Consider the following 25,585-nt stretch of genomic DNA (forward strand, 5'->3'; position numbering starts at 1 on the left):
CCGCTGGCAATTTCCTTTGAATCTCGAATGCGGCGCCAATACTTGCCCGACGACTCCCCACGGACGCGTAAATTATGACTCGCTGGGAGACGCGACTTTCCCTGCTGCCGGCGCCGCCTTTTTCTATTCCCACCCAGCTGCGTCCCTAATCTCGTGCCGGAGACGTGCTTACAGGGTTTTAAGGACGAGTTATAGAGGACGTATTGCGATTATCTTTTCGTTATGAAAACAAGCCGCTTGGCGAATCATCCGTGGCGGTTGTATCCTCGAAACAACGCGACGTGCTGAATGCGAAAGCGATTTGAGACGAAGACCAGCAACCTAACTAATCTTGCACATCTCTGTGTGCACCCAGAACCTAAGTACCACGCATGTGAGAGCTTATACGCGGCCTTGCTAAGAACTGTATACGTCGCTGTACGGTCCCTAGTGCGGACATAAAAAGGATGGAAGGAAATACAGACATGTTAACTAAACGTTGTTAAGCTTGCCGCCCTAGACGTGGGGAAGGGTAATGAGGGAGTAAAATATAGAGAGATAGAGTAAGAAAAGTCTTTAGGTAAATCACTCTATAAGGTGCAGTGTGCAGGGAACTCAAGACTGTCGCCTTAAGGTATTGAAGTATAGATCGTGTGGCTTTCTGGGCTCATGAGCTGCGAGACCGGGCTCACCTGTTCTTCGGCAAAAGGCTGATCGTCTAGTCTTAAGGATTGCTGTAGAGACTGGTTTTGTTATTTGAAGCGGGAAGAGTGGCAGAAGATGTGATTGGTAGTCTCCTCACATTTTCGCTGATCACACATGGGTGACTCGGACATTCCCAACGCGACACAAGCGATTCACAGCCAACACACTGGAGGGATTGCACTGGAGGACTGCGCCTCTGCGCAGCGTTATCACGTGGTATAGGCGAACTCTAATACCATGTTAATATACTGAAACAACACAGAGGGGAGGTCCACCTTGTGTGAAGCGGATCTACCAGATTAAGTAAAGGCGGCAGATGTCAATGGGTCACCTCACGTTGCGATAACAAGGATTGAGATGGAATGACATTGTAGGGAAAGAACGCTTCGCTTTAGAAATACGCAAGCCCAAACGCATTGTTGGAATCTAAATGACGGGAAGCCCGTCTGAGTTAGCGAGGTAGCAGCAGACACGACCACAGCCTCATCGTGCCTGTTAGTTGTCTGTGCCAAAATGACGAATGACATATATGACGCTTGTCGAGGAAACGATGTTGATGACAGATGTGTGCGCAGAGAAGTGGCGGCACATATCTGAACTCACTTAAGGCTTCCGTGGAATTTGTGTCACATTGGCATATGCCCATTTTGGTGGATTCACCACGAATGGGAACATACCCAGTGTACATTTCCAGTGGCCCAAGTTGTCTACTCGCCAAAGCAGCGGCAAGCAGCAAATTGTCTATTTGGGTGCACGCCCCGAGAGAGAGAGAGAGAGAGAGAGAAAGAGAGAGAGAGGTTAAAGACAAATTAAATGCAGGGAGGTTAACCAGGATTGAAGCCGGTTGGCTATCCTGCACTTAGAAAATAGGTAAGGATGAAAATACAAAGAGAAGGAGAGGAAGTCCGGTGTTGACGTCGCCGACGAAGTGATCGTTCTCTGCTATGTATCACAGACGGTCGCTCAGTCCGGTAGCCTTCAGAAATCGCAGAAGCGCTTTTGTGGCCTTCTGAAGCTGTGAAATGCGAGGCCATAGTCCCAATATGTTGTCCAACAAGGGCTGTCTTCCGTCTAGCAGGTTTGTAGCTGTGCGGAGGTCAAGTGTTTCATTTTCCAAGGACGGAAAGTGCTTCGTAGTCTCCTCGACGCCAAAGGCACTGGGGCACAAACGCAGTGGCGTGCCCATACTAGTGGCCCAACTTGCCTACTCGGAAAGAAGCGGCAGCCTGCACTTCAAAGTGAGGGAAGAAAACCCGCTTTTAAGAACGCAAGGCCTCTTGGAAAGAAGTGCGACTCACTTGCAACAGCAACTTCATGTTTTTCTTGCGCATGATATCCCTCACGCATTAGATCATGCTCATCAGTCGTCGCTTCAAGTGCACGTTGACGAACTCGCGCTAGCAAGCCGCAGATATTACTGCCAGCGTGTTTGGTCCAGCGCGCTAACGTGACGCCATCTAGCACGCGCTCCGCGAATTGTGACTGTTCCCTCCGAGATTTCGGTCCGCAGCTTTTGTCTCGGTTTCTGCTCATGTCGTTACTGTTGTTTTATACGTAGCTTGAGATTACAACACAAAACACGGTGCAATACAAACCACTGCAAACACCGAGGGTGGCTCGCTATCGTAAGCATAGTTATGCGTAGTTATAGATCCAGGAGGCACATAAAACATGATATGCCCCAAAAATGAGGTTTCGTAAACCAGTGCAAACATAATCGCGGACATGTACGCGAAATCCTAAGGACAATATTGTGCAGTGACTCGCATTCGTTTGTTTTGGTTCTTTTTTTTTCTTTCACTCCTCTAAGTGCGGGCGTATGTGTGCCCTAAAAATGTTCTTTTTGTTCTCGATCAGTATCTTTATTTTATTTTTATTTTCTTAAACGAAATTTATTTTTTGCCTATAAGTGAAATGTGAATAGGTGGAGGTGTACTCTCCATTAAGCCAACCTCTCCAGTTAAGCCCAATTTAAGCCTACATACCTGCTAAATATGTGTGCATGTGTAGCAATCGCACACAGCAAATCTTTCGCCTAACGCATAGCTGCTGTTAGCTTCGCGCATCATTGGAATGACTACGAAAATATCGTGCCTCCCACACTACCAGTGCAAACATACGGGGATCAAGAACACGAAGATCGAGCACTGCTTGCGCTTTATCCCCATGGGCGTCGTGTTCCACGTCGCTCTGTGTAATTGCCTTTGTTCCAAGCGAAGGAGAACCCGCGACTATAAATGACAGACGGGCGCCGACTCTCCTCTGGAGCAGTTCGTTTCATGCTTGGCACAGCATTCAGCCCACTGCTCCGCTGAGAATCAGCGCTGGTGGATCAGTCAGTCGTTGGATTCGTGCCACTCGCATACTCCCCCGTTCGCTGCGCCGTTTGAAACAACGGGACAGTGCCAGCAAGCGCGGATTTCAGTTTTCTCGTGTGAAATATCCAACCGAGCTTCGCAGTGAATACGAATAATACAAAAAGGAGGCTTTAAAGTACAGAAGAATGCTGTGTAAAAAAAGACAACAGCGCTATTTTCCTCTTTCATCTTCTCTCTGCTCTCGGATTGTATTTGTTAGAGCGCGAACTTTCATGTTGTACTGCGGAAAACGTATGTTTGTTTTTCTTTTGCTGTACAAATAAACTTCGAACCTAAACTTAACATTAAATGGCCGTGTTCTAGCTTTCTCTCTAAGTTTGCTTGAAGTTAATTCCTCCTCTCTTTTCGTTTCCGTCCTTACGGCTGACCCCGTAAACCTTCACGTTACCGCTGAAAGACCGCCTGCCGTTGTCCTCCGCGTCGCGGAATTCCCTTGTTCGTCAAATTACGCTAACGTTGAACGAGGGGAAACTAGAACGCCGGGCACCAATAAACGTTTATTCTGGCCGCCTACCCGCGCCGCTGCGACGGCTAGATACGCGTCCGGTGTAACGAGCACCTTACCCGCGCCGACACACCGGCAAAATCGCCCGCACATCGCCATGCCAGTGCCTCGACGTTACGCGTATACATTTATTCCCACGCGCGTAAAAGTGCTCTGTACAAGGGCGGGTCACCGAGATCGTACGCTGATAGGGGCCCTCGTTGAGAGCCACCGTGCCGCCTCGTCTGTTTCCACCGTACTTTCGGCCACCATGGGTGTTGTCTATGTCCTTCCTCTTGATGGAGGCATGCGGTGGCACTTTACTAGCATGCAGCATCATTGCCAGTGCTACAGTGTTACTCCCCGAAGGAATAGTACAGCTGCCTGGCACCGGCCAGAGGACGCTGCGAGGTTTCCACTGATCACCCAGCGTTGCCGACACGGGCCGCTGGGAACGCGAAGAAAATGAGGCGCCATTCCGAACGATAATGGCTGAAGTCTCTTCGCTCGTCCGAGCGTTACCCACCAAGCTTTGTCGAGCTGAAACTCACGGATGTTCCGATCTCGATCGCAAACATGTCTAGTCATATGCGGAGCCTGCTCACTTTCGACATTTTCGCATCTCTCGGACACGTTTGATGCGTTAGCCTTGCATCAGGTGACCGGAGCTGTCGAAGTGACTGTTTATCGCGTCCACCCCTTTTTGCTTCCGTGCACCGTTAACTAGGTCTTGTGTTTTAGCACTGCTGTAAACTCTGAAAACTTTCAGTGCGTGGTGCCTATAGGGACCAGGGATTCCGCGACAAAGGCGATTTTCTTCTCTGCCTATGAATGTGTCTTACAATTGAGGATTACAGTCAAAACTTTGCATTGTGAACTTTCAAGAGAACTGGCCGATTTCAGCTTGTGCGTCTGAATTAGGAAGAAATTAAGCTTTTTTCGCCGTGCCTGCGGTCGCCGCTCGATAGCAGAAGATAGAACTGTGTCTAACAGATAGCGGTGGACCACTGAAAGGCAAGGTTCAAGTACTGTTTAGAAGCAGCGATAACGACGACAGCCATGATAACGATGATAACGACGATGACGTCGCGACGAACGACGGTACGAAGACTCACGCGTGGCAGGCCAGGTATCGAATCCTGCGTGGATGGAGACGAATGGGTGACCAGCGCTGAAACTTTGCGTGCTAACAGTAGCCTCGTTGCCGTAACACAGAGCCTATCGTGTGCGGAGGAAAGCTTTCAGTAGCACATGCTGCTCTTTCGCCTCAGCAAGTTCACCGCTTATATTGTGGCACATATGTCTATCTCCTGACCTGACTGGGCACCAGCACGCTATAACGTAGGAGCGCATACGCTCCTCGCAGCGCGCATGTCCATGAACACACGTTGGCTGGCCGTATCGCGCTAAAGCGAGCGGTGATACAGGTGCGCGTCTGTTATCGTTAAATACGTCGTGCCATGTTTGCGGCTCTCCTACCGAACGGTGTCAGCATATTTCGGTTGGGCATTTAAAGCTGCCGTAGACACTCCTGGCCAGCGCTGGTTCGAATACACGTTTCTTTCTTTTTCTTTCTTTTTTTGAACCTTTCGTTGGTTAGAGAAACATGATAAACAGGAATCTAGTGCCTGTGACAAATTTCACAAAACTTGAATTATGCATAATGACACGTGTACTTATCTTTATCGGGCGACCACGTTTCGCCGCCTAACAAAGGTTATCGCGCAGCGCGGGACGCGCCTGCATGTATGCGAAGTTTCTGGAATGTTATCGATGGTTCCATCCACTGTCTGTGACCGAAACTTCTGTAATCTGATTGCATGTGTGCGCGACGCGAATAATGTAGAATTTTGTGGAAGGCGCGCGGGTCCCAGCGATTAGTCTGGAACATTCGACGATTGATGTATAAAAGCCGACGTGCTTGACCCGTTGGTCAGATTTTCGGCGATCGCCGACTGTGTTCGCCGCTCTCGTTGTGCTTTAAGTGTAGCCTGTTTTGTGGGCACAGGTTCGCCCAGTAAAAGCTAGTCTTGCCTTTCACAGTATTGCTACTGTGTTCTTTGACGTCACGACCACGTGACAATACTATGCTTAAGCGCTAGTGCTATAGAAGTAATTTTCAGCATTCATTTCTCTTTTCAAATAGAGCTCGAGTGAGTGAGTGAGTGAGTGAGTGAGTGAGTGAGTGAGTGAGTGAGTGAGTGAGTGAGTGAGTGAGTGAGTGAGTGAGTGAGTGAGTGAGTGAGTGAGTGAGTGAGTGAGTGAGTGAGTGAGTGAGTGAGTGAGTGAGTGAGTGAGCGAGCGAGTGAGGAAAAGTAGAAGGAGAAGTTGTAAAGGCAGGCCATGCAGAGTTACAAAATTTCGTTTTTTACCCCACACTCCGAGTGATGTAACAAAAATTGATAGGCGTAACATTAAGAGGAAAGAATACAGCGATGTAGATTATAGTGCCAATAAGGGTAGCCGATATTCTAGTTGAGATTAAGAGGGAATAATGGAGTTAGGCCGATCGTGTAATACAGGCAACCGTAGGTCCATCATCCTTACAGAATGGGTACTGGGGGAAGGCAAGCGCAGGTAGACAATTGCAGGTCACTAGAAATTAGGAAGTTTACAGACATAACATAGTGTCAACTAGCACGAGGCAGGACGAATAACAGGAGTGTTTTTAGCTGCAGGCGGACAAGCTGTGGACAATATCCACTTATTCGAATGACCTTCCTTGGCAGCAAAGTTTGTTAAACATTTACCTAAATGTTGTACTCATCCTTAGACTAACTGCGCGCAAGCGGGGTTTGTCGCAATTGCACTAAACCGCCGGCAAGCTCATTCGTGCTCGTAAAGGTGGGTGCCGAACAAAGGTCGCGTGTGCATAGGAGACAAGCGGGAGAACCGCCGTGACATCGGTGTCACTTCTTCGGCCTCCCTATATATAAGCTGCTTAGAAAACTGGCGCATTGTTCACATCGTTGTCCTGGCTGGAGCACGCCAGTTCTATCTTTCGTGTGCGCTGCACGGATTTGACGGGGAAATAGCGAAGGAACCCAGCCGTAAAATGTTTACGCGGCCGAGGCCACGGCACGGCACGTGTAGAGTCGCATCGCTGGATAGTGTCAGCTGGTGCGTTTTCATTTCTTCCTTCTTTTTTTTTGCTGTCTTAGTCTTCGTTCGTTGCTAGCTTATCAGTCTATGTCTATCAGTCTGGGCAGTGCCGCTTTGATAGAGTACAGGAACAACGAGCCGTAGGCGGGGTGGGGCATCTTTTTTCCTTCGCCACAGGTCACCTCTCGGTGTCATGTGGATGTTTGCCCAAAAATGGCGCATGCTGGCGTCCTTATCTGTTCGAGCCATGTGCTTGTCATTACGTTTACGAGTTTTCTGCGGGGAAAACCGAGGGCGTGTTTCCGTGTTTGCGCCATCGCGCCGTGGTGGGTGTTTTTGTCGACGGTGTATAACCAGTGTGACCCGTTGGGGGCGAAGAGCTCAGTTTGCGAAAAGCTATTTGCAAAGCTTTCGCCGCGTTGTCGTTTGAGGCCTTCAGCCGAGCACGCAACGCTGCGGGCTTTCTTCTCGCCGGGCCCATCGTCAGATGCCCGCATCTGGAGCAAACGGAAGTGCCGTGAACTGGTGTCTTACGAAGGATCGTAAAGTTCCGAATGTGGGATTTTCCTACGCCGAGCCAGTCCAAAATATGCGGCACCCATGTTAAAAATTTACTTTGGTTGGCGTAGTGCCCCGGGTTCTATCTGCCTTTTCACCACCATCTATTTTCATCATTAAGGCGTTCAAAATATCATCATATAGTTGTGGCACTCGGACACACGGGTGTCTAGGTGTTTGTGTGGGGATAGTGATTGATTGACTGATTGATTGAGTTAGTTAGTTAGTTAGTTAGTAAGTTAGTTAGTTCGTTAGTTAGTTAGTTAGTTAGTTAGTTAGTTAGTTAGTTAGTTAGTTAGTTAGTTAGTTAGTTAGTTAGTTAGTTGGTTAGTTGGTTAGTTGGTTAGTTAGTTAGTTAGTTAGTTAGTTAGTTAGTTAGTTAGTTAGTTAGTTAGTTAGTTAGTTAGTTAGTTAGTTAGTTAGTTAGTTAGTTAGTTAGTTAGTTAGTTAGTTAGTTAGTTAGTTAGTTAGTTAGTTAGTTAGTTAGTTAGAGTGCAGAATTCTACGTGACTCATTGCCCGTGGGAGTGGTGACAGAGCATTTATTACTGCGTCAGCTTTGATATCTTATCGATAAGACAAAACAAATTGTAATCCCTCGTATCACTGTAAGCTGAGATCAACGAGTAGCCTCTTCTTGCCCGTGGTGCATGTCGAGCAACTCTTATTTAATGACTACCGCTGCCGATACGATCAAAAACTGCCTCTCTAATTGCAGCTCACAATAACGAGCTGCTCTCTGCAAAAGACTTCCTACTTGTTCGTTTCGCTTCATTACAAATCTAAGTATAGCGAAGGCTCGTCATAGTTCCTCGTACACAACAAATCTTTCTGCCACGTCAGCGCTGGTATAAACATGCGATTAATGCTTTGGAGCACTGTCAACAAGCGTGCATATTGTCGGAACTTCGACTTCTTACTCGTCGCAGGAGCAAATTCCGCCTCGTCTCTGCTGCCTTCTGAGAATCATCATTATTTTCCCTGCACGTTTTATCGAGGGCCATAATGATCGACTGGAACGTCTTTCCTCCGACAGAGTTATTCGCCTGAGTAAAAAAAAAGGAAGAAGATTATTTCTACGCGAGTACTTTCGCTTCCACGTCGCCTAAATGCAGAACATACAACCATCATGTAACCGAGGTGTGCTTCGTCTGGGCTTTCTGATTCTGTTTTTCTTTGGTTCTGCGTGCTCGAAGTTATTCTCCGAGCTTGCGCCACGCATTCGCTGCAAGAGGACGGATGCATTGGCAGCCACCGAAAAAAACAAAACAAAGAAGGGCCAATCGTGGGAACCCAGTGCGATGCGTGCAGACCTTACTTCGCAGCTCCGGGGCGCCCAGGAAGTAAACACCGATGCGGCGAGGAACGTTCGCGGAAACGATGGAGGCTTTTTTGCTCGATTCTGTCTCGCGCAGAACAGCGCTTACGGGCGCTACGTGCAGGAAAGAAGATATGGAACTACGCGAAGCAGAACGGGGCGCATGGCAGAAGAAAACGAAACAGAAACGGCGGCTGCAGCCAATTTGCATGAGGCAGCGAAACGCGCACCGAGCCAAAGCGCCTGTCGGTCCGTCTGCCGCTTTGGAACAAGCTGCCGCATGCGTACGTATACAGTATAGACTCCGGCACAAACGGCGCCCGCGGAGGAACAGCCCGCTTCGCTGTGCGGCGTTCAAAGCGCGCTGATGGCTGAGCGATTGGGTCGGCCTCTTCTCCGAACACAAACAAACGCCCCACGCGCTCACGTGCGGACCCCGGGAACGTACGTACGCACGTATTGAAGCACGCACGCAAACGCTTATCCCAGCGGCGAGCATTCGTCCTGTGGGGTGGGGCGAAAGAGAGACAGGGAGAAGAAGAGATCCCAAGGCTCGCGGTTCCGGTTCGCTGCGGTGCCGGTGCGCGCTCGTCTATGTGCGCCGTTTACTCTCCATCTCGCGTGGCCCGCGGTGGCAGCTGCAGCACGGGATGGGGGTGGGGGGGAGGAGGGGGGGTGCGACCAGTTGCAACGCTGGGAAAGCGATGGGCAAATCGATCTGGATGGTGGTGGCTGCGAGGCGGTCCGCTTCAGATTCCTCGGATTTCTAAAGCCGCCGCACTCCCGAGTCCGCGCGGGCCGAAGTGTCGCAGAGCGCCTCGCGCGTGGACTTATATACGTTGAAACGGAACCCGCGCTCCCCGCCCCCGAATGCTTCTTGCGCTGCCGCGCCTCATATCGCCGTCAGTTGGGTGCATCGGTTTGCGCTAATCGGTGAGCGTGTCAAAAGGGCACGTGCCCTCTCCTTGTGTAGGGTACTGCGAGGCCGTCGTTTAGCAACAGAAATGTGCAATGCTACAATGGCATAACGCATTGATAATGAATGAAACTATGAGCACTCACACTTTGCTATACATTAGTTCTATCTATCTATCTATCTATCTATCTATCTATCTATCTATCTATCTATCTATCTATCTATCTATCTATCTATCTATCTATCTATCTATCTATCTATCTATCTATCTATCTATCTATCTATCTATCTATCTATCTATCTATCTCTCTCTCTCTCTCTCTCTCGGTCGCTCGCTCGCTCTGCTCATTTATTTATTTTTTTCTTGGGTCAATGTATGCAATGATGCGTTAGTCGACAATTCAGATTCGTTGGCTGCTGACTCAGCTTTCAACAGTCGCGCTCGAAACTGATTTGCGCTTTCGAGATATTTCATCCAAGAAAAGGATTCGTCCACGCCGTTTCCAACCTCCTCCTTTGTAGCGCGAAGTTAGCTCGGGCGACGTGGAAGAAGAATGCGCTCATTAACTGAACAACTCAGCGCGACGACGTCGCGCAAGTCCGACTGCGCGCACTCTCCAGCGGCGCAGTTTAGCGCAGCCGCCGCACAGAATTAACTGGGCTACCTCGCTCGCGAATGAAGCTAGACATTTCTTCCTGTTCTTAGAAAGAACTGGTCTCGGTATGCAGTCGCGCGCACTCAGCGCTGCACATTTTGGTTGAGCGCCGAGACAAAGGGGGCGCAGGAGTCGGGAAGTGGGGGGCCCCCGGGGTGGTGAAGGGGGCAGAGAGGCGGTGCACGCAGATGAAACGAATCTGCATGCAAACACGCTTTCGAGGCTAAAGTGGCGACAATGGTAACGGCAGGGAGGAGTTTGCCGCTACGCAGCGCGTCCCGTTTCCAGCTGGGTTGACCGGCGGGACTCCGGGGGATCGGGTTTCGGCGAGCGCATTAGCCGACTTACGCGCCATCCGAGACGGGAAAGCGTCGGCGGCGGCCTGCCCCTTCCGCTCGCCTTGGTTGCTTTCGGCCAACGCTCTGCTGCCGTGTGCGCCTGGAGGCCTGCATGCATTAGCGCCGCCGCCATCCAGCGCCGGAAAGGAGGAACGGCGAGCACGCGCTAACTTTCGACTTCGTGGAGACGCGTCAGCTTGTTGCGAAATTACTAGGCGATTTCTCTGACCCCCCCCCCCCCTCCCCCTTTCTCTCGTCCCGATGACAGCGCGCTCTCTCTCACGCTGTCGTTGCTTCTGAGATCCAATCTGATTTGTGTACCCGGCGGAACTTCTGGGTGGAACTCTCGGCGTCTAATTAATACCTCTGGCCGTCCCCCGAAATCGGCCAGGTGGAGTCATGATTAAACGAGGGCAAGGCGCGAGGGACCGGGCCCCACCAATTTTCGAGATTCACAGCCAGTGCGGCAGAGCATCGGAATATTGCCGGCGCTGCTCAAAGTCGAGTCGCTACCCAATAAGCTTTGTTAGACGTTCCCTGAAATTTTCGCACTCCCTCGAGTACTAGAACTGCCTATGAGAGTTATGAGAACGTTGAACGTGTGTCCTCCCATTGGGAGAACCTTACTCGAACTACTACCAGTTATTCGGTGAGCAACTAGCGTTAGAGTAGGTGGGACTGTTAAGAGCACTTTTTATGATTGACTGCTTTATTTTTTGTTCTTTATTCCCGTGTGGGGAAAATGCTGTGTCTTCTGTGTTTCGACTCGCAGGTGAGCAAACTTCGCAGGAGACGCACGCTTGCTTGTTGCTACGTAAAATTAAAACTTCTAACTTTGCAAAGTTGGTTCTTTTTTAATCTCCTTTAAAACACCCGCCTGCTTCTTTTTCGTTTTCTTCATTCTCTGTGACAGAGCTGCTGGGCAAGCGTGTGCAAGTTTAGTAGTGCTAATTCTTAGAAGCTTGCTTTTCTGTTAAGCGCCTGCTTTTGAGGAGAAGCGCACTTTACAAACTGAAAACCAATATTGATTTATTGATTCATGCGGGTAACTTCTCTCAATGGTGCCGGACGCGTTGTTTTCACAAACTACTTAGCGTCTGTAGAAAGCAGTGAACGTGTGCTGAAATTTTTGCGTGTCTTTTGCTTAGATAATTGTGAATTCTAGCGTAGCCAGACAAACAACCGCAAAAATATAAGCCTCCAAGATTACTAACCAGCAAACTCGCTTCCATTTCTAAGTAAACAAAGGCAAGAAACCAAGAAATAATGTGGTCGTAGGCAGAAGAAAAGAAGAGAGCCGTTTGTGGCAGATTCTAGTTCCGTATCTTCTCTAGTGGTTGAGGCGGACGATTGAAGACTGCGCAGGGCAACATAAATTAACGAAAGTTACAACGGCGCAAGCACCAACCACTAAGTACTTAGCAATGAGTGCAGCAGTGGACTTTCAACCTAAGTCAGTACTGACATGACACTACACTGTTATTAAATATGTATATAATAAACATGTAACAGGTTCGAAAATAAGTCAATCATTCAAATAACTTTACTGAGTGCCCTGCGATTTCGCGGGGTGGGCCTAGACCCCACCTAGGTTTGGGCCAAGGATTGATGGCCTTAGGCGGCTTCCTCGGCTCGTTGAATGGCCTAGAGTTGGGGCTGCAGGTCCGTGCTGAGCAGCGCAGACTCCCATCGCGCGCGGAGGCTGTCGCTGTTTGAGGCTTCGTCACCTTTATTATGTATTATACGCGTACATTCCCGTAGGATATCCAGGAGTGCAGATTTCTGGGCTAGTCGGTTCGTTGCATCAATTGAAGTCATAGCTCTGGATTGACGCGGACAAGAAAGACGGCAGGACGTGCGCTAGGATCGCCATCACATACAAAAGGTCCTATGGTCTTTCTTGTCGGTGTCAACCCAGTGCTTTGACTTCAATTGATCCATGGATATATCGCTCTAGAGTTGCTCTAGAGTCGCAATGTCTGCACTTGTCAGTCGTGTATAAATCTGGGTGTATTAGGTGCATGATTTCTGGAGTGGGGTAGGATCTGGTTTGTAAATGTCGCCATTCGACGGATATATATATTTTTTTTTAATTTCGGGTACGGCGGCGGGAATGTGCACCTCTGAAATCTATGTTGCTGTGTAATTCCGTGAAATCTGGTCATTCGATCTTCCACTCCCGCTAATCGGTAATTGGTGAGGCGAGGCTAACCGAGGCTCGGTCCGTAAGCTTCACGGATTAAATGTCCACACATCCTTCTGGAGATCGCCCGGCTTCTTCAAGCTGCAAAGAAGCAGTTGTCACAAGGTTGTAGTTTTGTTGTCATCGGTCATTTAGTCGGCATTGTTCCGTTACAGGCAGTGTTGTAACCAACGCTGATGATGCTTTTTCCGCTAGAGCAAACAAAATCCAAGAAAGAAGCTCAATGAATTGCACTGTTGCTCCTGCTAATAAGAAATAAGAGAAATTGACAGCGTTTAAGCCGCAATGTTGCAAAAAGGGTTACGAGAGGCGCGGGTTATGAAAAATTCCGGATTCATCTTGACCATCTGGAGTTCTTTAACACGCACCGAAAGAGTAGTAAACGAGATATATTCCATTATACGCGGATAGGAATGTGGTCGCAGCTGCCGCGATTCGAACCAGCTACCTTGAGCTCAGCGGCATTACGCGTCGCCCACTAAGCTTCCGCAGGAAGTGTGAATTCGGAGGGTATGCGTGGCTCACGCGCAATCTTGGCTCTCGTACTTACGACTTTCGCCAGCGTTGATCACAGTTCAGGGTTTTGTCAGATCCCGTGACAGCGTAGTGCGACGTAGAAAAAATGAAAAAAATTACGCTCCAACTTCTAGCGTGGTTATGCAACACGTCTGTCGAGTGCCTGGATCACGACCCTTCGGAGTTCTGCCAAGTCCCGTGGCAGCCCATTATGATCCTAACATCGTCATCATCACAAACGCGCACACACACACAAACACACACACACACGCACGTACACACGGTTACACGTTTCCGTGAACAGGTTACCATTGTTAAACGTTATCTTTATTATCTTATCCTTAATTTTTTTTTTTTTGACGAAATGCCGCGCGGTTCTCAGATATTGCCCCGGATCTCTCTCAGTGCCGCACTTTTTCTTTGTAGTGCTGCGAGGGGTGCACAATGCTGCCTATTCATTCTTGCAGGCTCCAGTGCTATTTTCAATCTCAGATAACAACAAAAGAAAGGAAACGGAGGAAATACGTATCGGCAGAGAATTCTTGAGCGCGTGTCCTATCCGGCACCTGAGTGCGCGGACACTTTGGCAGCTGTGTACATTGAGTTTACAAAGAAGAAGGTATAAAAAAAAACAAATTTCCCGAAGTCTTGTCTCCCAACCTCCAATAACGCTGTGTCGCGGATTGTTTGTCCAGTTATACAACGGCCGCAGGCGTCGTTTGAAGAAAGATTGATCATCCGAAAAATATATATATCTTTAAAAACAAAAATCACTGAAACTTTCTAGTTTCTTTTTCTTTTATTTTCCCCCGAAAACCTGGCTGTTGTTCTCTGTTTAGACCGGGCGACCTAATCTTTCACACCGGAGTGGCTCGGTTCCTAAAAGTTCGCTCTAAAGAGCGCTTCGCTCAATGCTGGGATTGGTCACCAAGCGACAGCCACTTTGAACGATCCGAGCGCACTGCAAAGCTTCTTTTCTCGCCCGCATCTGCGCTGTGTGCCGAAACTTTTGGGGCGCCTCTCCCCAGCACAGCGCCATTGATCCTCGTCTATCGCTGACAATGAGCTTCTTTTACCGCGGAAAGGTGGCATCCTCACAGTGGCGCTGGAGAAACAATGGCGCACGGATTGGTCGCAAGAATGCCGCTTGAACGGACGTCCTTCTTGTTGGGATGCTTTCATTGTTTTTCAGTGAGGCCCAGCCGTCTTCCTGTTAAGAATGCTTAGAATGTTGAATGTTAACTATGCTTAAATTTGTAGTTATCGAGATGTGTGCCTGGTGTTTCATTTTTAAGGGTTTTTCCAATCTTAGGCACTTTTTATAGAAAACATTGAGAGCTTAACTCGAAAGTTTACAGGTCAATCATTCTAAAATTATATACAGGGCGTTTCATGTAACTTGAACCAAGAATTTTAGAAAAGTTATTAACCTCAGCATAATGAAACCAACAGCATATGATCTGCCGTCATGTGGTGCCTTTAGAATATTTCTTTATAACCTGCTTAATTAGTTAATTAACTAACATGAATTATACAATATTTTGAATGTTCACGTTAGGGCCAAGTGCGTTTCGTTGGTTTATAGATGGGGTTCAGAAACGGCTGATGCAATATTTTTTTTTTTTTTTGCAACAATAATGTTACGTTGCGATTTTTTCGGCCTTTAAAGAAGGCCGAAAGAAAGGCCTCGGAGTACGAAATAAAACCATGTGATTGCGCTCGTGCGCTATCGCATTCCAGCGCTCTCAAGCGTGCGTCGAGCCTATCGCTTATCAGCGACGACGGCGCTTCCTTTCCGTATGTCACCGTCAAAGATGGTGACGCACTCTGAAGCCGAGGCCTAGAGCCGCGGCCGCTCACTTAGCCACGGTCCGTGTGCACACTTCTTACGCACGAAGCGCGGTAGACAGCGCTGCAATACGATAGAGCATGAGCGCAGTCACGTGGTTTTGCTGCACATTTCGCGGGCTTCCTTTAAACGCCGAAAAAATCGCGACGCAGCAGGTACGTTACCAAAAAAAAAAAAAAAAAAAAAAGAGGCCGCTCGTTTCTGAATTCCCTCTACAACGCAACGAAACGTACCTGGGCCTAAAGTGAGTATTACATATTTTTCATAATTTATCGCAGGTAATTAACTAATTAATTAAGCGGAACATAAAAAAACACTCTATGGACCACCACATGACGCCAAACCATATGCCACTGGTTTCGTTCACCTGCGGCTAACCACGTTTTTCTAAAATCCTTTGTGCTCGTTGCGTGAAACACACTGTATGTCCAAGAATCCTTAAACTTACATTCCTTCTAGCGTATGTAGTGGGCAACGTTGATGTATCTTGCATTGTCGTGAGCTAAGAATTTTGAATATCTCGACTTTCATCAGAGTAAAGTAACGATATTCTGTAAGGTATAAACTAACGCATCAAACCTGTCCGATGTATACAGCTTACGCAATTCAACTGCTTGTCCGTGTATCGAAATTATGGCGTTGTAGTTGCATACCTTTTCTTTACTTGCCATTTTTGCTCATTTAGCTTAATACTCAGAGCCTAACTCAACGGTCTGCTCCCTAAAGTCACTGGAACTCAAATTTCACCTTTAAGTTCGACATATCGCATTAAAACATTTTAGTGGTTACCTACTAAAATAATCTTTGCATTTTACGTAAATGTGAGCACGTAAACCGGAGCTGGACTCGGACAAAAGCTTCCTCTTAAATGTGTTTTCGAAGTGTAAAAAGCTAAAACGCATTGTAGGCTCATTTCTTTCCAGCCTTTGTTTTCCACTAGCTTCGAATTTCTGTCTGCTCGGATGTTACAACACTCCCATCTTCCGTGCATGTCTGTATTTCTTCCGTCTTATATAAACCGACAAGGGCTCGTAACGGTAGCGTGCTTTTGAAGCGTCCTGGAAAAACGAGCAACGATGAAACGCGGTGATAGACAAAAAAAAAATTTTGCGGAACTTACGTAAAGCTAATCTTCCAGGCCTCGTGCGATCAGCCTATTCTTTCCGGACTAAACCGCGGCAGCTTGTTTCGACATTTCTCGAGCATTGTAAGCGCAGACAAATGTCTGGAAAAGGCTCGAGTGGTTTTAGAATTCAAAAAGACCGGCGGCTTTCCAAATCCACCCTTACGACGACTGGTTACGCAAGTGGCCAGAATGGCTTTTTCCGAGCGCGTGAAATGAAAAAAACATCTTCGGCATCCAACTGAAGGTACTTGCATACGCAAAGCTCGCCTTCAGATTCAGTACAATATGTTTGAATGCAGATTATGTAAACGCAATGTCTACGGAAAACCTGTATTTTTTGCAAATCGGTAGAGCACACGCAAAGAAAGCAAATAGCTGTGTTGGCATTTCTTCTTTTCGCTTTGACGCCACATTTCTAATCACTCTTCAACGCTTTGACCACAATGTTTGCAAAGCGTCTTTCGAAAACGTTAAAGCGCCTATTTGTCTCGATCTCCGAGGAAAAGAAAAGTTCTGTCAACTTTCTTTTTGTCAGCACGGAGGGTGACGACAAAGCCGCCGGAAAATCCGGACTTGATGCATTGCAGCCTGACAAAAGAAGTGCGATATATTAAACGAAAAAAAAAAGAAATTCAAGTCATCACGATTTGGGAAAGCTCTTTTTGATACTTTCCCATAGATGGAGTTTACAGAGTTGCGTTATCAGTTTACTGTGCTCAGTACCGAAACCGTAATGAATAAATATATTGTTATGAAGAAGAAGTGCCGGTTAGCCCGGCGCATTTCCAGCGTATGAAGCGCAACGAAAAAGTGCCGGTTAGTCAGGCTCATCACCAGCGCTTTACGCACGGGGCCTTTCTGACTGTTCACAGGTTTTTGACTACCTCACCGATTTCGACCTCTCACTTCTTGCGTACCCTGTCAATAAACACCTTGACAATATTAAATTATCAATTGATTATTTATTTATTTATTTATTTTATTTTTTATTTAACGCTTATTGTCAATCTCTCATGTGATTATAACATGAAGCGAACAATAAAGTGAATAAGAATAATGCAACGTATAATTAAAAGGCTGTTAATGTAAATGTATCGCTAGGCCAGAATGAAAGAACTAAATTCACTATCAGAGATCCAAGATATGGCTATGACATACGGTTGGAAAGTTAGAATTTAATGTTTAATAGAAATAACAAACCAATTATATAACAAAATTACCACAACAAACCAAATAAAATAGCTAAAGACGAAGCTTCAACTTCGTTTTTATTAACTAAGTTTTATCATTGTTGGGAAAGAAATAAGGCACAAACTGACGTAGAATTCACAGGCGTCACCAAAATAACTAAATTAAAACCTTTTCCTTTCACTTTAATGGGTTCATCGATTGTCTGATGATAAAGAAAGAGAGAGAGAGAGAGTAAAGTTTATTTATTCGCGTACAGCGAACATCATCAATTTCCTGACCGGCTCCACTGAGCAGCTGCCTCACGGACAAAGCTAGGAACCGAGATCCACTTTCCCTGTTCATATACTGGTAAAACTAATAATGAATTTCATTAGACCTAAGTGCATTAAGCCTAATGAGAGGATTCGTGTGCCTTACTTGTATATCAATAGAAAAATTGCAGTCTGCCCAAAGCTTTAAAGCATCCTATCAGCGTAAGACATACAATGGCTGCACGAAGAAGACAAGTTCTTTTTCTACCATTGTAACCTTTCTTTTTTTACGCTTTTATTAGGTGTCATTTAGCATCATTCCAGCAGCAAGATTTAGATGTCAGTTCATGGCTCTGACTGTTGATGCGCTGGTAAGAACACCATTTTTCTCATTTTTGTTTCTTCTTTATTTATGCATAGCGGAAGCCTATAGCTTTGTAGATATAATTGTCTGCTAGCAAACTAAGGCTCACTATCACAATTTCATAATTTCGTGCGTTCTAGTGCTATGACATGCGTAAGCGAGGTGCATCCTTTAGCGCAGCCGAAAAGTCTTTCATCGAAGCTTATTGACTTGCAGCCAACTGTGCCGGAAAGTATTCTTCATCGTTCGAGCCTGTAATGCTGCTCCACGGTCGTGGAACAGCGTAAAAGGCTCAACATCATAAAAAGAATTTGCCTCTAGAAATGCGCTCGCTGGATGGACAGCGCGTTTTGCAATTCCAACGAGTTCCAACGTCATTTTTTTCTTTCGTCTGAGTGGTCGACGTTGCGAAATCACTGAAAATGTCAAGTCTGTACTCAAACTCTTCGAAGAGTACGGTGTCAGCACCGTCGACTCCTCTTCGGAAACCCAGGCCTCTTTCTTTTCTTCCTTTCATTTTTCTCTCTCTCTCTCTCTCGTAGCAAACGCGCCGAAAAGCAATTTTTAAACGCGCTGTCGTCAGCAAGATGGCTCTATTGGACGCAATAACGTTGGTTTGGACTCCACCTCCTCAAAAGTGGGCAGCCCAGAGTCGGAGTTACGATTACTGCAGCGGCGTTCGGAACGACGCGCGACAGGAAATAATGCCGAGTTTCTCGCGACTCCCGCAGTTTGTTTTCCTAGATCGACGTGTGCGCAAAAAGAATTTAGCCTCTCGGCGATAACAACAACTCCCAACAAAGTGACTGCCTTCAAGCGAATTTATCGTGCTTGGCCTGTGCTGTTGAACAACAGCGCTAATCATCGCCTGCTCCCGCTCCACGCTAGTACGAACTGCATTCAAACAAACTCTGGGGTTTGAGGTCCCGAAGTAGGAACAGCGAGTTACGAGAGAGGCCGTAGTGGAAGACTGCGAATTAATTTTCGCCGTCAAGGCTTCTCCAACGTGCTCCTAAATTTGAGTGCACGTATTACCCAGTTTTGGGTACAATCAGCGTGTTACGTCATTCGCTGAGCTAGGACCGGATCCCCATGTTCATCTCACGGTGTGACCTGACTCTTTATTCCTTTTTTTTTCTACGTGACATTTATTTACTGGTCTTGTGCTACACTCTACGCTCCTTCTGAGATTTGCGAGCTCTTTGCTTTCTCTTGGACGTGTCAGCTCAACCCAGGGCTCACGCTTTCGCGTATTTGTTTCACGTGGCAAGATATAGTTGGATATAGTTGGCAAGATATAGCTGTTTACGAGCGCCGCCGTTTCCGTATCATTGCAAAATAGAAAATGGGTCGAGAAAAATGAAAACCGAATTTGCGCTATTTCAATGAGTGTGTCCTCAGGTCCCTTCACGCAGCCCTTGGTAAGTTCACTGTGAAACTTCGCAACTCCATCCCCTCTGTTGTGGATGTAATAGCGATGCAGTGGACTGCGGGACGTAGCATCATCGCTTTTCTAATTAGATGACGTCAAATTTGGTATAATGTAAGAATTCTTTCCGTTCGGATTCTGTTACATCTGTCGCCCCCACGACTGGCTCATTTGGGCGTTATCGAATAGGCGGAGCACCGTCCCGAGCACAAACAAAGCACTCAGAAGAAAGGTTATTGCCATAGAACTGTAACATCATCCCAGCTTAGGCGTAGCAACTATTCTGCGCTGTATAGGGTATTAGCGTTGAACCGAATATACATCTTCATTCTTACGTCAAACTTGATCGACGTTCTCCTTTTCATCTGTTTCATGGGGGCACTGGACTAAGAGCCCATTCCCAATCATACAAATGGGAAACAAAGTCTCTCTCTCTCTCTCTCTCCCATGCATCTGCCTGCCACATTTTTATCTCTACGAGTTTCATTCTACATAGCGCGTCGTCATTTTTCTACCGCGTTGCCTCTTTTGCATATAGACACGTTTTCAAAATTTATGTTCCATATGTGAGTTCTCCGCGAACGCTTTTGGTCAGTCTGTGTGACATGGACGAAAAGTCTGTGTCAGACGGACTGACCGAAAGCGAAGCCGAACTTCCGAAACGCCTCGGTGACTCGCATTTCCATCGACTACCTCGGGCGGCTGTCGCGAAGCTAAAACACAAATAGGGCAAGTCGACCTCCCCAGAAGTGCGAGCTACTGCTTCAGTAGCCGTGGCACTTTGAACGTAAAGCTCGCGGTTTTGCTTTTTCTTTTTTTTCATACCGTTCCTTACGTACATATGGACGTCGTATATAACCGTCGTTTCAAAGTGAGATCAAGGTCCATCCTTGCTCCTTACTTGTCACTCGGGCTGCCAAAATATATTCAGTTCTAACGCACTTTCTAGGACTCGAAAATATATACTGTCGATACGGAAATATTTTAATGTAAGCGGGAAATCGTTTCCCGTTGCAGAGGTGTAAATGCCGCAAGGTTTATTTAGTGGATAGCTGCCTTCGGGTGGAACTTTTAGTGTAACATCAGGCAAAAGCTGGAAACTGCATCTCCTGCGTGGCCGTTCGTCTTTGCGCCTGCAGCGTTGTTCGGCCACCTCATCTTACCTCCTTCACCCTTGCCATGTGTTCAATACGTGGTGTCCAAATGTATGCCCAGCGACCATTGCCTATGAGCAGCATAAACAAATCTTGGAGGCTATGCATTTGCAGGCATAACCCGAAATAGGTTTGTCCACCTGGTAGATAGGTAGGAAAGAGAGAGAGCAGGAATGTCAACTAGAAATGCGTCTGGCTGGCCACTCTACGCTACGTGATGGGAAAGGGGGGATAGAAAGATGAAGGTTCTTCAACGTGCGTCCCTGCGCAATTTAGGTGAGGCTTGGTCCCCTTCACTTGTCATATATATGTAAACAAATGTGCCCTCTTTATCCTCCCTGTTACCATGCCTGTAACCATGTTTATAGTACGCGATCAAAAAGTGATTTCTCATCTTTGCAAACTTAATTGGCGCTCTCACATAGAACAAGCTATCCCTAAGGAGAGACGCGCAGTGCAGCTGCTATACGTAGAATCAGTAATCGGTATTCTTTTATGCGAAGAAGCACTCTTATCATGATTTACTGTATGTACGGTCTCTTTCGTGATTAGGCTGTTTTCCGTTCATACAGTATTTGTGCATGCATAAAATACACCTCTAAATGTGCTGTCTGTGCGATGAGTTCTGCTCGGCTGCTCCACGTCGAAGCTCAGTATTCAGTTAGAAGACGTCTTTCTAAGTGGCACTAAATTTCCGCCTGCCAAATGTTTGAAGGCCTTTCTTTTTTGCAAAATTCGAAGTTAACGTTATAGTGGCTGATGCTTCATGAATCTGACGAAAAGCAGTATACTCTTTTCTTTCTTGGTATTTTCCCTTCCGCTTTCTATATCAAATTACACATCAGTTTATCAGGCAGAACTTCGCGCAATTGTTTTAACTGCGCCGAAATCAGTCCTAAACACTTCATCAGCAGTTATTTTCACAGATTTACTTTCCGTATCCAGCGCGCTTACAACATCAAACATTTGGCTTTTTTAAGCGCATATTCTTCATCAGTTCTGTCCCACTGACGTTTAGTTTACTTACTGTGAGTACCAGGTGACTGCAGAGTTCACTTAAACTAAATGGTTGATTCTAGCACGTGCTCTGAATGGTCCGGGAAATCTCTGTGCTTCCTTCTACTGTTTAGGTCACTGCAGCTAGAAACAATTGTTTTATGAGAGCAGAAAAGGTCTCAGCAGTAAAAATGTTTGCAAAGCCATCTACAGTCACTTGACAGTAGGGTTGACAACTGTCCCGAACTTAGCGAGACAGTCCCGACTTTTGGGCAAATGTCATGAGTTCCCTACTTAACCCAGTCGGGGTGGCCAAATGTCCCGGCTTTTCCTTTTTATCCGCTGAATACCAATCAGTAAAGCAAAAATTTTTTAGAAGCCTTATAGCTAGGCTAAACCTTCTCTTTGGTCTTATGTGGCATTGTCGTAAAGTAGAGGCGGCACGTTTTTCGTCGTGATGCTAGTATTGTAGTGGGACATAGACGTTCAAAGGACCGCTATCTGTATTAGTAGGCGTGTTAGCAAATCAACCAATGCATCCTTCTGGATGGTGACATGCATGGTGACAGGGTATAGCACTAAGAAAATCGCGCACCTTCGTTGCATGAATAGACTGGTCACTTCTGTCTCTGAGAGGATGTTAAAAGCAATGTGTGGCGAAACCTTTACGATCTCTACATAATTACAGGCGTTGCAAATAATTACTGAACCCTCGCTTTCTTCTTTTCCCCTCGTTTCATGCCTGATGCGATGTGCGTAGTTGACTTCTCCGGTGCGTGACGCACTTGTGTGTAGGCAAATTTTAAAGCGTGTGAGTTATTTATGGTCTTTGCAATAAATTACGCATGCAAGTGCTCCGGAGTGTTATGAGAGCGTTTTACTAGCAGCGCAATATTTAGCCCGCTGCCCTGGCGTAACTACAAATGCCGCCAATATCAAATTCAGAGAACTCGCGGGGGGGGGGGGGGGGGGGATAACTTAGCCGGATACTAAGCACCTTAGTGTAGTTGTAGTTATGACAAAGCTGGGCAGGTATGATATAACAATTTCTGTAGCTCTATTATATTCCTTTCTTATGATTCACTCGCTGACGGCCGTTGACATCCACGTGATAACGTAGATGGAGATCCGCTCGGAACAGTGACGAGCTCTGAAAAAGAAATAACGTTGGAGTAGAATCGCTGCGTTAGTACGACACGGGGTATATTTTAAACTTAAGGAACTGGCTGATCAGATGTGAACATGGCCGGTTAGTTGAAGGAAATTCGGATGAGACGGTGTTGTGTGCTATTACGACACTTCCCGCAGCGTAGCGCTCGCCACAGTCTGTCATTGCTTGTACTGCTCTGCTGGTGAGCACGAGGTCGCGGGATCGATTCCGACAGCGGTGGCCGCCTTTCGATGGAGGGAAAATTCAAAAAATGGGCAGTTTCACGCGAAGTGCTAAGCATTAAAAGCGACAGCAAGCTTCAGCGTTGCGCTAAAGTTTCTCGGACGGTGACCAACAATACATGATACGAGCCTGAAGGGCGCAAACACATGCACGTGCAATGCAGACAAAGGGAGAGCCTACCTGATGTCGACTGGAGGTGAGTGAATCAATGGCTAGCACTCACTTCATCGTAGCCGCCATGTCGGTGCACCAGCACAACGACAAGCTGGGTCCTTGACGTCAGGTGAAAGCTTTCAATAAGATGGTTTGCCCTTACGTCATTGTAGTCGCACTGTGGGCGCACAGGCAGGGCGACCAGCGGTATCAGTGACGTCGCGTGTAAACTAACAATGCGTGAGGATGAACACGTGATGTCGACTGGTTGTGGCGACGCAGCACGCGAGGCAAAACCGCTGCTGCGTAGTAGAAACAGTGACGTGGCAGCCACCGGGCGTCTCAAAACGCTGGCGTGAAGTGGAGCACCGCCAGCGTCGTTGCAGGCGTCTCACCCTGATGGTGCGCGAGTTGAGAAAGCAAGAAAACCGTCATGGTTTGTGGCTTGAAGTTCTTACTGACCGTTCCGTTCAAACCACAGTCATAACCTCTGTGCGGCATGCAAACATCTGTTCACCACGAACACCATATAATGCTTCTTCGCAGAGCCCACGCAGAGACGAACGGTGAGGCCGCTTCGCTTCGTAGTTATTGGCGCCAAACGCACTGAACGTCCATCGCGTTTCTGAACACTTTCTAACCCCTCTATGCGCGGACGACGCATGCGCAGTCGCTAGCGTGTCAGTATAGGCTCGAGTGTCCCTGTGAATGGGGGAAAATGCTCGTGTACCGTGATTTAGGCGCACGTTAAGTAGTAACTTCAGGTGGTCAAAATTAATCCGGCGCCCTCCACTGTAGGACGTCTCTCATCGCCCGAGTATTTTGTCTGGCACGCTGAACCATCAACGCAGTGCACGCATCACATTTCGGCGCGTACACCACCGAATCGATACTGCAGAGGTCTATTAATATTCGCATTGCAACACCTGAATAGGTAAGGCCCAAGTTCTGTGCGCGCGGACAAGCAGAAAAAGAAGAGAGCGAGCGTCCCGTACTATGTCGAAGATTATTCGTTACTCTCCTGGGGGCAGAAATACGCAACGTTCTCTCCGTATGACGTCACCGGCTATAGATCCGCCAAGCCATCTCGCTGGCGCTGCGCGACGCCTGTTGATGCTGTTTACTTCTTCGCATGCAGTCCTCGCGGCGGAACCATTGCTCACTCGTCCGGATTTTCTTTCTTCTGCTGCTGCGCTCGAGTGCCCCGGCTCGCGATATATGGCGTGCTCGCTTTTTCCAAGTAGCGCACCGAGTGCCACTCTTGACGGAGATTTATCGCGAGCGCCAAAGTCCTGGCGTATAAGTCCAGGATTTGCTGCTCTCGTATGAGGCTCAGTCCGACGAACCCTCTAAGCCTTTTTTCTACCGCCATTCCTCCACCCTCTTTCTTTTGACGTGTCCGTAATTCTTATGCGCGACAGTCTCCATCACGACCATGTGTCACGCTCTTCGCCAAAAGAGGGCCCCATGTGACCCTCCCTTTCTCTCGTGCTTGGGCTCGCCTTGGCTAAGGAACGTGCAGATTTATTCGGCATAAACTAGAAGTTGATTGAAACACGTAGTTTATTTACAGATCATTCGCGTGATCACTTAACCATGTAGACATTCATCTCGTTGTCACATGCCGTTTTATTGTAATCGCGTCATTCCATACGCACGTCAAAAACAGATCATTGACGCGATCACATAGCAATGTTCCCATTCATCTCATTAGCACACGTAATCTTATTATCAATTACCAGATCATTTTATACACGTCTAATCAACCGGATTATAGTATACCCGTTGTTAATCTCTCGTGTACTGGGTTCAGTCTGTCCTTGGATTCTATCGACCTCTCAACATTTGTCAACGTTAAAAGGCCAGGCCAGTCGTTCGCTGTTTAAGGTGCAATTGATTTGCTAAGTGCGAATGCGACACATTACTCAAACTCATGACAACTTCGCTCTGACTAAGGTTCCCTGAGTACCTTTTAATGAAGTAGTTGTTCAGAAGCTTTTAAAAAAACAGAGAACGACCCGCCATTTCAAGGGCATTTAGTCAGGGGCGGCCTTCTTTTCCTTTTTATTTATCTATTTATATTACCGGGTGTTCCATAACCACCCTTTGCACAGAGTTCTTTTGAGATAGCAGTTCCTGACTAACCAATGCCTGTGTGGGACTAACCACACTAACAGTTGATGAGATAGGCGTATATAATGATTAGGCACTGTAATCGTAATGACTTTATTAACTGCATCCACAAAGCGAGCTGGACGAGTTGGTATGTTAACATCGTGTAAAATAAACATTGCAAAAGGAAGAGGGAACGAAATAAATAGACAACACGGATGCTACACTCATAACTAAAGGTTTTGTTGAACTGACGACATGTACATACATACCGACGCATGTGGTGTGCGCAAGATACGCCAGGCGCATCAGCAAATCGTGCCACTCCAAAAGCGTACATCTTTCTCAGGTGAATCGATAGACCCCCGGTTAGCGCATGGAGAATAATATTTATGAATTTGGTTCGACTAGTTTC

General features: G+C 47.1%; 1 protein-coding gene and 1 long non-coding RNA gene across 3 annotated transcripts in view; one reads left to right on the plus strand and one right to left on the minus strand.

The window, feature by feature from the left end:
• The window catches only part of LOC140218941 (uncharacterized), a 67,448-nt gene extending 43,797 nt beyond the window's left edge, over positions 1 to 23,651 (minus strand). The window contains exon 1 of the long non-coding RNA XR_011895100.1: positions 23,086 to 23,651. This is a non-coding gene — a long non-coding RNA (uncharacterized lncRNA). The remainder of the gene's footprint in view (positions 1 to 23,085) is intronic.
• Positions 1 to 25,585, plus strand: part of LOC126521699 (suppressor of lurcher protein 1-like) — a 403,584-nt gene that overhangs the window by 326,409 nt on the left and 51,590 nt on the right. The window lies entirely within an intron of this gene.

Source organism: Dermacentor andersoni, chromosome 6 (assembly GCF_023375885.2).
Source record: "Dermacentor andersoni chromosome 6, qqDerAnde1_hic_scaffold, whole genome shotgun sequence".
NCBI classification, from domain to species: Eukaryota; Metazoa; Arthropoda; class Arachnida; order Ixodida; family Ixodidae; genus Dermacentor; species Dermacentor andersoni.